The sequence below is a fragment of the Emydura macquarii genome, unplaced genomic scaffold, assembly GCF_026122565.2.
Source record: "Emydura macquarii macquarii isolate MOO-44397 ecotype Brisbane River unplaced genomic scaffold, CSIRO-AGI_Emac_v2 contig_1305, whole genome shotgun sequence".
Taxonomy (NCBI): domain Eukaryota; kingdom Metazoa; phylum Chordata; order Testudines; family Chelidae; genus Emydura; species Emydura macquarii.
In genome coordinates, this window is record NW_027131442.1 from 262,140 (window position 1) to 275,954 (window position 13,815).

A 13,815-nucleotide genomic window follows, 5' to 3' on the forward strand; every position below is an offset into this window, starting at 1 on the left:
TTACTATTAATGGGCCTTTGATGGACTATTAGGCTGAAACTCAGGGCCATAATGCACTACCTGCAGTAGTAGCCTGCTGCACTAACTGCAGTAGCCTTCTTGGCCTCTGCTGTTGTTTTGTCCCCATTTCCCTTACCCCACTTTCTAGTTTGTCTGTATTTTCACCTGAGGTTTGTCATTTAATTCCTAGACTCTAAACCCATTACAGGGGAAGGGACTGTGTGTGGTGTTTGTTTTCATGTAGCACTGAGTGCAAAGATGGTCCAGGGTTTAAAACAGTAGGCTGTGTGTCTTGAGATCCAGGTTCATTTCCCACAAGCTTCCTGTGTGACTTTTCTTCTAATCTTTGCGTGTCTCAGTTCACCCATTTGTAAGGTGGAGATAATGGCACTTCCCCAGGACCATTCTTGAAAATTAATACATTAAAAATTGTAGGGTGCTCAGATATTACAGCAAATGGGTGTATATACGTAATTTAGATGGGTTGAGTATAATGGTGCCTTTATCCCCGTTTAGGGTAGCACATCAACAATAATAAAGGAATAAACACTCATTTTTGTTTTTAGCCGGAAAACAAGAAGGGTAGGAGTATGGAACACAGAAACTGAGCATCTCTAACAGGACAGGTAGAGGAATGAGTAAAGATAGGATTGCCAGTATGAATAAAGAAAGTCTTCAGTCAAACCACCATCACTTGTGACACTTAATTGTCCAGGTTAGCAGAAAGCGTAAGGCTCAACAAGACGCTAGCGGTTATGCTTCTCACTCACTCCTAGAAGTGGTTCCACTAGATCAGTAGTAAGAAATACTGACGAGGAAGGCATTACTGGGTGGGAAACTAGAACAGTGTTGATTCTGACCCAATACTCGGCTCCTTTTTAGTCTTCCAGTCTTCTTTCCTGTCTGTAAAGAGTAATTGTTCACGTCTATCAAAAATGCTATGTTTCTTTACCTACAAGCAGCTCATCTTTGTCTATTTCCCTTAAATTATCTTTCCTGCCCTGAACTGTGTGGTGTTGTACGAGTAGCTCTTTTCACTCACAGGCAGTTTCTTCCTTGTTGACATTCTGCCACGAATTTCTTTGGTAACTTCTGCAGAGGATATTTTATGGATAGTTTTAGTATGATGTAGCGCTCCAGGTTGCTCCACTGCTACACAAATTTTCCAAGCTTCACTGTGTTTATCCCCACAATTGCTGCATTTTTGTTCCGTTCCTCCAATACAGTTCTCATACAAGTGTTCTCTACATTTAACACACCTTCCTTTCCACTTATAGTCACCATATGCCCAAACCTTTGGCATTCATGACATCTCAAAAGGGCCAGGATATATGATTTAATGCAGAAGAGTGGATATATAGTAGCCCTGTCAGGTAGCATTGCACACCTTTAAATGTGACTGACATGCTGTGAATGGTTTATATATGCCTCTCTTGCTGATCAGTTGGTTAACAAACAGCACTTGGTCCTCACCTAGAAACCTTTAAATGTCATCCTGTCATGCCTAGTGGAGCCCCCGAAGTACCCCTCTTGCTTCTGTCATAAATTTAGGTAGCTGACAAGTTACTTTTATTTTAGCTAAAACTGTAGTTTTAAGAAATTTATCAGTCTGTTCCTTATGTGTACATTCTACTAATAAATCTGCAGCCAGCATTCTTTTAGCTGTTAATATGTCTCTGATTCTCCACATATTCCATTTTTCTCTTTCCAAGGGATTACCAGCGATCACACCAGTGCCAAATAAAAAGGTAAAATCAGCTCTCTACTTTGACTCAAGATTCCCCTGTTTCCGCAGCAAAGGATCACATCAGCCCTTTTGACCACAGCATTGCACTAGAAGCTCATGTTCAGATGATTATCCACTGCAACCCTCAAATCTTTATCAGACACTTCCAAGGAGAGCATCCCCCTTCCTATAAGAATGGCCTACATTCTTTGTTCCTGGATATACATAATTTAACCATATTAAAATGCACATTGTTTGTTCCCAGTTTACCAAGCAATTCAGATTGCTCCGTATCAGTGACTTGTCCTCTTCATTATTTACCAATCCCTCTGCCCCTGTTTGTGTGTCATCAGCAAACTTAATCAGTGGTGATTTTATGCTTTCTTGTAGGTCATTGATAAGTGTTAAACAGTGTAAAGCCAAGAATCAGTTTCTGCAGGACCACACCAGAAACACATTTGCTTGATGATGATTTCTCCATATAGAATTACATTACAATCCATTAGCCAGGTTTTAATCCATTTAATGTATACCACATTCATTTTATATTGATCTAGTTTTTTAATCAAAAAGTTGTGAGGTATGAAGTCAAATGCCTTACAGTGCTCTATGTATATTACATTAACATTATTACCTTTATTAACCAAATTTGTAATCTCATGAAAAGAGACATTATTAGTTTGACAGGATCTATTTTCCATAAACCCATGTTGATTGGCATTAATTATGTAATCCTCCTTTTTTTATTTATAAATTGTGTTCCATATCAGCTGCTCCATTGTCTTGCATGAGATCAATGTCAGACTGATCTGCCTACCATTGCCTGGGTCATCGCGTTCACCTTTTAAAAATATTGGCACAACTTTAGCTTCTTCAAGTCTCCTGGAATTTTCCCAGTTTCCAAGACTTTTTGAGAATCAACATTAGTGGTCCAGCAATCTCTTCAGCCAGCTCAAGTTATCGGGACCCACCAATTTAAAATGTGTAACTTTATTAGCTGCTGTTTATCTAATGAGATACTAATGGAAAGGAAAGAGTATTATATGATATGAGGATATCATTATTTTTTGTTCCCCAAATACATAACAAATATTTCTTGAACACTTCTGCCTTTTCTTTATTATAGATAATTCTACCACATCCATTAGTTATGGACCACCCGATTGCTAAGATTCTTTAGTTCCTAATCTACTTTTAAAACTTTTTTATCCTCCTTAACTTTGCTGACTGTAGATTTCTCCTTCTGTCCCTTTGGTTCCCTTATCAATTTTCTACAATTATTATCTTGTGATTTATATTAATTACTCTTGACTTTCACTTTCTTCCATTTGTTAATTATTTTATTTTGTTTTTATAGCTGCTTTCCCTCTAAACCCTTTTTTAAAAAACTAGTACACACTTCTTCCTGGAAAGTGGGATTATGGCTTTTTTGGCATTTGCTAAAAGGAATGGGTTGATCTATGAGCTGGATCACATAATGAGGTTGGTTTATGGGTCTGCTACTGCTTTCAAACTCAGAAGGCTGGCCATTAGCCACAAGAGTGGCTTTTTCTGTCTAGATGTTACAGGTTCAATTTTGCAGACAGCTCAATTAGCGGCATTGTTATATTTCCCGCACATCCGAGGGACGTGAAAAGGAACTTCCTAAATAATCCTACCATGCTCAAGATTGACCCCATTATCTAGCTCTTCTGAACTTTACCTCCAAACACTCATTGGTCTCTCCCTGAGTGTACCTTCAGCAGGTCTTTGGTCCCTTGTCTTTACCTCTCTGGGGTGGAATTCCACTGTTCTCTCACTCACACATTGGGGCGGTAGGGTGCAGTACCCCTGATCCCAACCATGTTTCCTCAACAGGTCCAACTGGGTTTGACCCCTGCAAGAGATTTCCCTTCAGGAGCTAGTAAGTATTTGCAGGATCAGAGCATTAATGGGGAGGAGACAGGAGGCTTTCACAACTAACAATAATAGTAATATCTAGCTGTTATATAGCACTTTACATTCATAGATCTCAAAGCATTTTACAAAGGAGGTCAGTATGATTACCACCATTTTGTAGATGGGAAACTGAAGAACAAGGAAGAATGGGACTTGCCCAGGGTCAGCCAGCAGAGCCAGGAATTCAGCTCAGTACTGCTGGATCCTAGTCCAATGCCCTATGTACTAGGCAACACTGTCTCTCATTAGTAATTGGAAAAAGTGACATACTCTCCTACACTATAGCTTTCCTGGAATAAAAATGTATTATGTTTATCAAGGCAATAAACTCCAAGTTAAAAAAAGAAATTAGAAATGATAAGTCAAAGCAGTGCAGATTCACAGTTTGTTTTGGATTCAAATTTGTAATGAATTATCTACAGCTCCCTTGAGACATGGTGGCCCAGACAAATGCAGCTTAATGTTAAACCCAGTTGAAATTAAATATGTTGGCATTTCTGAATTGTAATTTTCCAGAACTTCTCATTCTATGAGAACTTTGGATATTATGCTGTTTTGTCCTGATTTCGGTTAAACACAAATTTTGGAATTTCCCCTGGTGTGGAAACTCTGATATTTGATCAGCTCTATCATTTATTCAGAGGTAATTCTAAAATTGTTTTAAAGGGGCTGGACTGACAGCATTTTTTATCTAAAGAGCAGAAGGTGTTTTAGGGTTAAGGATCAATCAATGTCTCTGGTTTTGAGATGGAAAAAATGGTGCACAGAAAGGAAAAGGAAAGTCAAAGAGTAAATAGTAGAAGAGGTGGGACTAGTACCTGGCACTGCTATATTCAAATATTCATAAGGGTCGCCAAAAAGCCTCATCCCTGACCCTGAGGGTGTTGTCTCACAACATTGCTTTGTTAGAGAAAGTGAGAGAGTCTCTTATCTCTGTTTTTACAGAGGAGGAAACTGAGACTAAGGGCTAGTTTACACTTGAAATTTACAGCTGCACAGCTGTATTAGTACAGCTGTGCCATTGTAAGGGCACTTGTCTAGCTGTGTTATGTCGGTGGGAGAGAGCTCTCCCACCAACATAATAAAACCATCTAAATGAGCAACTGTAGCTATGTTGGCAGGAAAGCATTTTTTTTTCCACACCCCTGAGCGACAAAAGTTTTGCTGGCGTAAGTGCTAGTGTAGACAAGACCTAGGTAACTTGCCCAAGGTCAGGAAGGTTTTGGGAGAGGACGGAAGTGAACATGGATATTCAAAGTAAAACATTAGTTCTGTAATCACTGTACCATCTGCCTTCTTAGTGCCAAACGGATTTAACTAAACTGGTGAATTTCCTTGATGACAACAGAAGCTACTAGAAAGTAAGCAGAGACAATCAACACTTTTGTTGCACATGGAAAACAAAATAGCCAGAAACCAAGACTTTTTGCAGGTGCAACATTTTATCTGACTAATATATCAAGAAAGCGGCAGCAAAAAATCAATTGCTACATTTCGGTGCTGCTCTTTCAAGTCTCATGAAATAACAACTTAAAAAACAAACACTCAATCTTAACCAGAAAACACTCTCTGAATTATTCCCAGGCAGAATATTTACTCCAGGGAGAGCAGAACAATTTGAATTGTTAGTTCTCTGCATTTTCTTTGTCTTTGAGCCTGGACGTTCCTCAGATCCTAAAGGCCAGTAAACCATGGAGAGGTAAACACTCCCAGGTGAGCTCTTGAATGGGAATATATTTGTCAGTAACACAAATAGTTAATTTGTTTCCACAAGCAAAGTGATTGAGGCTTTGGCTTGGGTAGGATCTAGCAGTCATCTTCTTCAAGTATGAATACTGACTCCATGGCTCCATAATGGACACACGCAGGAGAGAGTTTAATGAATATTTATACAAAGGACTAAGTGACCGTCCCCACGGCAAAACCTGCACTAGCATCTCAGATGCATGTCACCTCTTGAATCCCTTACAATGCAATGTCATGTGTATTTGTGTCAAAAAATAAATTATAAGAATCAGGTGCAATGCAAGCAAGATTTAGTCCTGTGCCCTTTGTAGAATCTATGCTATTATGTAGAAAAATGCCTCTGGCATTAGAGAAGTTGAGAGATTAATCTTGCTACTGTTGCCTCTGTTTCTCTGATTATTTGCATGCCTTATGGTAAAACAAATGTGAGGCAGCATGATTTCCACAATGGCAACCAGCAATGTCATGGGGGAGTGTAATGGTGATCTTCCAAAGCAGCATCTCTCAGAGTTTGTCCCACCCACTGATTGTTTTAAAATAATTGGAACAGATTTTCAGCCTGTGTTAATGCACGTAGCTCCATTGCTTTCACAAACCAACTAGAGATTTTGCTCTCATTTTCTTCTAATTTTTCCTGTTAAATTTGTTTTAAGACATTTACTATTTTCTCTTTGTCTTACACCTCTAAACACATTAGGTTTTAAGACTGTGAAGAAGAAATGTACCCCAGCATGTTCTTCACTCTAAGTTGATGAGCAGTCCCACTGATTTCAATGATTGCTTGTATTCAGGTGGCTAACACATGAGGGAATGAATGATCTCCTCTCTCATGAGAGAAGTGGAATCTTCAGATCAGGTTGTAAACACATTGGTAAGGCAGTTTAATATGAGGGAAGGATGCACTTGCACCTCTTCATATGCTATGTCTTGGACATCAGTCCATAGGATTTTCAGGGTAGTCCATCTTTCACCAGCTCTGAAACTTAAGTCTGTTATCACTTATATGGTATTTTATACATTGAAAAATGTATATTCATAACACTCTTCTGTGGTAGCATGACCAGATTTACAGGAAACATAAGAATGGACATACTAGGTCAGACCAATGGTCCAGCTAGCCCAGTATCCTGTCTTCCAACAGTGGCTGGTGTCAGATACTTCAGAGGGAATGAATGGAACAGGGTAATTTTCATTTATTCCATCTCCTGTCATCCAGTCCCAGCTTCTAGCAGTCAGAGTTAGGAAAATCGAAAGCATGAGATTGCATCTCTGGCCATCTTGACTAATTGCCAGTGATGGATCTATTTTCCATTAATTTATCTAATTCTTTTTTTAACCCTGTTATAATTGTTGCCTTCACAACTTCACTTGGCAACAAGTTCCACGGGCTGAATGAAGAACTACTTCCTTGTGTATATTTGTATAACAGCTGACTATTAATTTCATTAGGTGACTCTGGTTCCTGTGTTATGTGAAGGGATAAATAATACTTCTTTATTCACTTTTCCCACACCATTCATGATTTTTATAGATCTCTATCATATGACTGCTTAGTTATCACTTTTCTAAACTGAACAGTAGCAGTCTTTTTAATTTCTCTTCACGTGGAAGCTGTTCCATAGCCCTAATCATATTTGGTGTCCTTCTCTCTCCGTTTTCCAGTTCTAATATACCTTTTTTATATGGGAGATCAAAACAGCACACAGTATTCACGGTGTGCGTGTACTGTGATTTATATAGTGGCATAATGATATTTTCTGTCTTATTATCTGTCCCTTTCCTAGAGGTTCCTAAAATTGTTAGCTTTTTTTGACTGCCACTGCACACTGAGCAGAGGTTTTCAGACAACTGTCCACGAAGTCTTCAAGATCCTTTCTTGAGTGATCACAGTTAATTTAGATCCTGTCATTTTGTATGTATAGTTGGGATTATCTTTTCCAGTGTGTATTGCTATGCATTTATCAACACTGAATTTCATTTGCCATTTGGTGAGATCACTTAGGAGCTCTTTGCAGTCAGTTTTGGACTTAACTATTTTGAGTAATTTTGTATCATATGAAAACTTTGCCATCTCACTGTTTGTCCCTTTTTCAAGATAATTTATGAATATGTTGAACAGCACTGGTCCCAGTACAAATTGTTGGAGGGGCGGGAATCACTACTTACTTTTCTACCCCTTATTTCCTATTTTTTAACCAGTTACTGATCCAGGAGAGAAACTTCCCTCTTATCCCATGACTGCTTACTTTGCTTAAGAATCTTTGGTGAGGGACCTTGTCAAAGGTTTTCCAACAGTCCAAGTACACTTTATCCACTGGATCCCCATTCTCCACATGTTTTTAGCCCCTCAAAGAATTCTAATAGATTGGTGAGGCATGGTTTCCTTTTAGAAAAGCTGTGTTGACTCTTCCCCAGCATATCATGTTCATCTATGTGTCTGATAATTCTGTTCTTTCCTTTATTTTCAACCAAATTGCCTTGTACTGATGATAGGTTTTCCTGCTGCCTCTAATTGCAAGAATCACCGCTGGAGGCTTTTTAAAAAATTGACATTATATCTGCTGTCCTCAAGTCATCTTCTATAGAGGCTAATTTAAGTAATAGATTACACACCACAATTAGTAGTTCTGAAATTTTATATCTGAATTCTTTTCGAAGTCTTGGGTGAATACCATCTGGTCCTGGTGATTTATTATAGTTCAATTTATCAATTTGTTCCAAAACCACCTCCTACTGACACCTCAATCTGGGACTGTTCCTCAGATTTGTCATCTAAAAATAATGGTTCAGATGTGGGGGTCTCCCTCCCCTCCTCTGCAGTAAAGTTAGATGCAAAGAACTCATTTATCTTCTCCTCAATAGCCTTGTCTTCTGGGAGTGCTCCTTTAGCACCTTGATCGTCCAGTGGCTTTACTGATTGTTTGGCAGGTTTCCTCCTTCTGATGTATTTTAAAAAATGCTGCTAGTTTTTGTGTCTTTTGCTAGTTGCTCTTCAAATTCTTTTTGGCCTACTTAATTCTACTTTTACACTTGACTTGGCAAAATTGTTGTTCCTTTCTATTTTCCTCAGTAGAATTTGACTTCCATTTTTTTAAAGGATGTCTTTTTGTCTCCAACCATATCTTCTATTCTGTTCTTTACTCCTGTTCACTTTTTTTGGTCCTCTTACAGTTTTTTGGTGGGATGAGAGGCGGGGTATACATTTAATCTGAGTCTCTATTATGTTGATTTAAAACAGTTTCCATGGAGTTTGCAAGCATTTCATTCTTCTTCTTATTCCCCATTTCACTAGCTTCCTTATTTTTGTGCAGTTTCCCTTTTTGAAGGTAAATACTACTGTGGTGGGTTTGTTCAATATTTTCCCCTCTTCGAGGAAGTTAAATTTAATTGTTACGGTCACAATTACTGAGTGGTTCAGCTATATTCAGCTCTTGGACCAGGTTCTGTGCTCCAGTTATCACTAAATCAAGAATTGCCTCTTCCCTTGTAGGTTCCAGGACTAGCTGCTCCAAAAAACAATCATTTATGGTGTCTAGAACTTTTAGCTCTGCATCTCATCCTGAGGTTGACGTGTGTTCATTCCATATGTGGATGGTTGAAATCCCACATTATTATTGAGTTTTCTGTTTTTGTAGCCTCTCTAATCTCCTTGAACATTTCACAATCACCATCACCATCCTGGTCAGATGATCGGTGCTAGATTCCTATTGCTATATTCTTATTGTGCAAGTATGGAATTTCTATTAATAGATATTCTATGCTGCACTTTGATTTCTTTAAGATTTTTATTATGTTTGACTTTATACTTTCCTTCATGTATAGTGCCATTCCCCCACCAGTACAACCTACTCTGTCATTCTTATATATTTTGTACCCTGGTATTACCATGTCCCATTGATTATCATCATTCCACCAAGTTTCTGTGATGCCTACTATACCAATATTTTCATTTAATACTAGCCACACAGTTTCACTCATCTTAGTTTCTAGACTTCTAGCCTTTGCATACAAGCAAATTATAACATTTGTCAGTATTTAGTTGTCTATCTTCATGTGACGTAATTAAATAGGACTCTTTTTCGTCTGACTGTTTCTCTTCAGTGCCTACCTGTACTTTATATCCTAGTAAGGAGGAGAGGATAAAAGTTGATAGAGTATCCCCTGTAATAAATCCTCCCTTAATGGATATCTATGTCCATACTTTGTTCTCCTTCACCCTGTCAGCTTTCACTCAGCCCTTAGTTTAAAAACTCCTCTGTGCCAGCAATCTAGTGCCATTTCAAGTAGAAACAATGGGAGGTACGGGGAAAGCTCACCTTCCTCACCTTCAGGGAAACAGGAAGCATGAGAACTTGGGGTAGGGATCATAGGATTAGTGAAGGGGAGAATGTGGGGTGCATGTGGGAGAAGACAAATAGGAAATGTGTAAGGAAGAGGGAGGGAGGGGATATTTCAGGGATCCTGAGTGTTGAGATCCCTGTTAACAATGATAGGGCAGTAGGTGGTGAGGAGGAGGAAAGTGGTGGGGGCATCCCATATGGGAGCAGAAGTCTCCTGACAGTATTTGGTTTCTATTCCTCACTGTCCCATCACTGATGGCAAAATTATTCCACCCTGGAGTATGTAAAGATGGCCAAATTATTAACTCATAGCATTGTCAACTCAAAATACTATTGTGAATCCATGATATTTTGAGTTCTTAAATCTCCAGTTTTGGGAATCATTTGCTTACAGAAGATTCTCAGCTTTCTTTTCTTTTAAGTAAGTTTTTCTTGCCCTTATGGTTGAAGTGGAAAGCTTTAAAAGGTGAACCTTAACAGCTCAAAACAGAAGCTCAACAAAAAGGATTTAGAATCTATTATTTTTTTAACCTAATTATTTTCAAGATAATCTCTTGATTTTGGGGGGATAGACTCATAATTTTTTAATGTTTAAAGCTGGAAATACTGCATTGATTTGAAACGTCTGGCCACTTTTATAGTTTGCAAATTGGCCTAAAAAGGGTGTGGCTTTGACAAATATCTATTATTTATGATTGTCTGAAATTGTTATTTGAAAGTTTTTGTGTTGTGGGAAGCAGGGGTTTGTTTGTTTTGATTATCTTTCCTGAGTAAAAGATTCTTGACTGCAGGCACATTTCCACATATATGTGTGAACAGCCAAACCCATGCTGTGGTTCATGGGAGGTGGGCACCAGTGATTCTCCTACAGTTTACAAGAAGGGCACCAAATATCCAAAGGCTCATGGGACACAACAAACCTCCTAAATCTCACACTAAACCCCAGTTAATGGGGATTATATCCCCCATCCAGTCTTGCAAGTTCCACAGCAAGGGATCAAATACCCTCCAATCTCACTCCATCTTTTTTCTTTTGCAACTGGTTATCAAACAACTTTGGTCTTATTCTGTCTATCTGAACCTGTCTATCTGCTCCACATTTAACAGTTGTAACATAATACATAAGAGAGAGAATTAAGTTTCTACAGGAAACCTTGACTCAACCATTTCCTAGAGATCAAGTGTTACTTACTCATTTGTTAAGGGCTTTGAGATGTCCAGGTGACAAACATCATTGATATTCTAAGAATTATGGCTCTGAATGCTCCTATTTTATTATTGTAAACTTTATTTTAATTATGTTATCTCTGCATATTGAGGAGGAAGGCTCGTACAGACATGCCTGTCAACTGGTTGTTACATGTCTTTAAAATAACCAGTGACATATTCACTCTGAAGAACAAGAGTCCCTCTTCACCATGTCTTCTCGCGACATAAGGTTTTCCAGAAGTTTTCAGTTTGCCTCACTCAGACTCTGCAGGGCTAATTGTGGAGATCAAACTTAATTTCTACACAACCGCAGAATAGAATGGTTCTAGACAACCACACAGCAGTGTCACAATTTATCCTTCTGGCATTCACAGACTCTCCACAGTTGCTAGCTTCTATCTTCTTGGTGTTCCTAATTATCTATGTTATCAGTATGGTGGGGGATCTTGGGATGATCATATTGATCAAGATTGACCCCCGACTTCACACTCCAATGTACTTTTTTCTCAGCCATTTGTCATTTGTCGATATCTGCTATTCCTCTAATATTGTGCTGAAAGCCTTGGAGAGCTTCCTGTCGGAGAAGAAAGTCACATCCTTTGCTGGTTGCTTTGTGCAAATGTATGTCTTCATTGCTTTGGGAATGTACTGAGTGCATCCTTTTGGGGTTAATGGCCTATGACCGTTATGTGGCCATCTGTAATCCACTGAGCTATACGGCCATCATGTCCCACAGACTCTGTCTCAAGATGGCAGCTGGGACCTATGCAGTAAGTTTCTTGAACTCAATTATTCACACCACTTTAATAAGCCATTTGTCTTTCTGCCACTCCAATGTCACTGGTCACTTTTTCTGTGATACCTCCCCACTCCTCAAGTTTTCCTGCTCCAACACACACCTCAGTGAAAACCTCATTTTCATTTCTGTTGCAGTGACTGCACTGGGCTTCTGCCCACCACACCTGATCTCTTACACTTACATCCTTGCCACTATCCTGAGGATTTTCTCCACTGATAGTAGGCGCAAAGCCTTCAACACCTGTGCCTCCCACCTCACGGTCATCACCATTTTCTATGGGACAAGTATATTTGTTTATTTACAGCCCAGTTCAAACTACACGCACAATCAGAACAAAGTGATTTCTGTGTTTTACATCCGGGTCATCCCCATGCTGAACCCTCTTATCTATAGCCTGAGGAACAGGGAGATGAAGGATGCCCTGAAGAGAGCAATGGGAAGAAAGAGTATTTTCTCACATTCTGTGACAAATAATATGCTTTTGATTAAGCCATAGAAGATGGTTGAGGAATAAGAACTGCAATTATTTCCTCCACAGAAAACTAGAAGCAAGATGAAGAGCAAGGACAGTGTATGCTCATTACTCAATGAAGAGAGAAAGATAATATTAGCAGACACAGCAAGAGCTGAAGTGTTAAATGTCTTTTTTTGTTTGTCTCCATAAAAATAAGTTAGCAGTGATCAGATGATTCAGATCGTGAACATCATGTTAATGGGATAGGATTTGAGGCTAAAATAGGAAGACAAGTAAAAAAAATTACTTAATTAAGATAGTTGCCTTCAAGTTGGCAGGGCTGAAGATATACTTTCTAGGATACTTAAGGATCTTGATAAAGAGATCTCTGAACCATTATCAATTATTTCTGAGAACTCGTGGAAGACAGGAAAGATCTGAGAGGAGTGGAAAAGTGCAAGTATGGTACCTATCTTTAAAGAGGGCAATAAGAATAATCCAGGGAATTACAGACTAGTCAATTTAGCTTCAGTACTCACACAGATAAGAGAGCAAATAATCAAGCTATCAATTTGCAATTGCCTAAAATATAATAAGGTGATAAATAAGGGTGAACATGGATTTATCACAAACAAATCATGTAATACCAACCTAATATCCTCCTTTCACAGGAAAACCAGGCCTTGTTGATAAGGGGGAAGCAATAAATGTCATATACCTTGACTTTTATAAGGTTTTTTGTTACTGTCTCATGTGACCTTCTCACAAACAAACTAGAGAAATATAGCCTAGATAAACCTGCTATATGCTAGGTGCACCATTTTTTGGAAAAATGTACTTCAAGAGTAGTTACCAATGGTTCACAATTAGATTGGAAGTGCATATTGAATAGGGTCCTGCAGGGATCTGTCCTGGCTCCACTTCTATTCATTATCTTAATAAATGATATGTATAACAACATAAAGAGCATACTTATAAAGTTTGTGAACAATACCAAGCTGGGAAGGGTTGCAAATGGTTTGAAGGACAAGACTACCTTTAGCATCAGAGGTTCTGAGCTACTACAGATCCCATGGAGTTCAGCTGCAGTTGTGAGCATTCAATAGTGTTTCTGCAAACTGGGCTGAAACATCTCAAGTTAGACAGCCAGGTCAGGAATGTGCTTACTTGGTTAGCTAATACCTAGTGTTATTATTCGAAGAAGGCCTACTCTGGTTCACAGCCTTACTTTGGTTCATACTTTTAGCTATGCGAAGTGCTCCAGCGAAGCCTACATACACTAACCAGCATGACTGCGCACGAAACTGCAGCAATTTACGTATATCAGTGTGTACATTTCACTTTTAGTAATTCCCTCAGCACATTTAAAAAAAGAAAACACTAACAATAATCACATTTTCAGCACAGCCAAAGGATATAAAATAGCCTCTCTTTAAGACTGGCCTGCCATCCATAAACTTCTTCACTCTTACCCACCCCATGCTCCCAATCAGCACTTCCCCATGAAGGAAAAGGCTGGGGAATTATTCACGATGCCTGGAAAACCATCAAATCCTGACCAACTGGATATGTATTCATGCAGTTATTGTGAGGAAGATATATA

General features: G+C 38.8%; 1 pseudogene; it reads left to right on the forward strand.

Annotated features, from left to right (window-relative positions):
• The first annotated feature begins 11,278 nt into the window (after nt 1-11,278).
• On the forward strand, nt 11,279-12,254 carry LOC137154833 (olfactory receptor 5F1-like; annotated as a pseudogene).
• The last annotated feature ends 1,561 nt before the right edge of the window (nt 12,255-13,815 follow it).